The sequence below is a fragment of the Theropithecus gelada genome, chromosome 1 (assembly GCF_003255815.1).
Source record: "Theropithecus gelada isolate Dixy chromosome 1, Tgel_1.0, whole genome shotgun sequence".
NCBI lineage: Eukaryota > Metazoa > Chordata > Mammalia > Primates > Cercopithecidae > Theropithecus > Theropithecus gelada.
Genome location: NC_037668.1, coordinates 26288034 through 26288440, shown reverse-complemented (window position 1 = coordinate 26288440; position 407 = coordinate 26288034). Strand labels below are relative to the sequence as shown.

Here is a 407-nt window from a genome sequence, read left to right as displayed (position 1 = left end):
TTTTTTTTTTTTTTTCTGTCAAGCTGTTCTTTATTTCAGGGAGAAGCCGGGGGAGGGGCTCAGTCTTTCTTGGCAGCAGCTTTCCTCATAGCGGCCAATACGTTGCTCAGCTCCTCCCGCTTCCTCTTGGCGCGGATGTGCGTCCCCACCCTTTTCTTGATAAACTTGAGGACCCGTTTGTCCTTGGAGGCCTTCAGTAACTCCATGGCATGCCGCTGGTACGGGGCAAAGCCACACACCTCCCGAATCATGTCCCACACGAACTTGGTGTGTTTCGTCAGACGCCCGTGGCGGCGGCTGTGCCTGGGCTTGCTCAAGTTCTTGGTCACCTTGTGGCCCTTGTTGAGGCCCACGGCCATAGGATAGCGTAGAGCCATGGCTGCTGCTCTCTAGTGGCGGCCCTGGCG

General features: G+C 56.5%; 1 pseudogene across 1 annotated transcript; it reads right to left on the bottom strand.

Moving 5' to 3' along the window:
• LOC112604975 lies at positions 1-407 on the bottom strand (annotated as a pseudogene). Its single transcript, XR_003115314.1, has one exon. The product of XR_003115314.1 is annotated as a 60S ribosomal protein L36 pseudogene (transcript).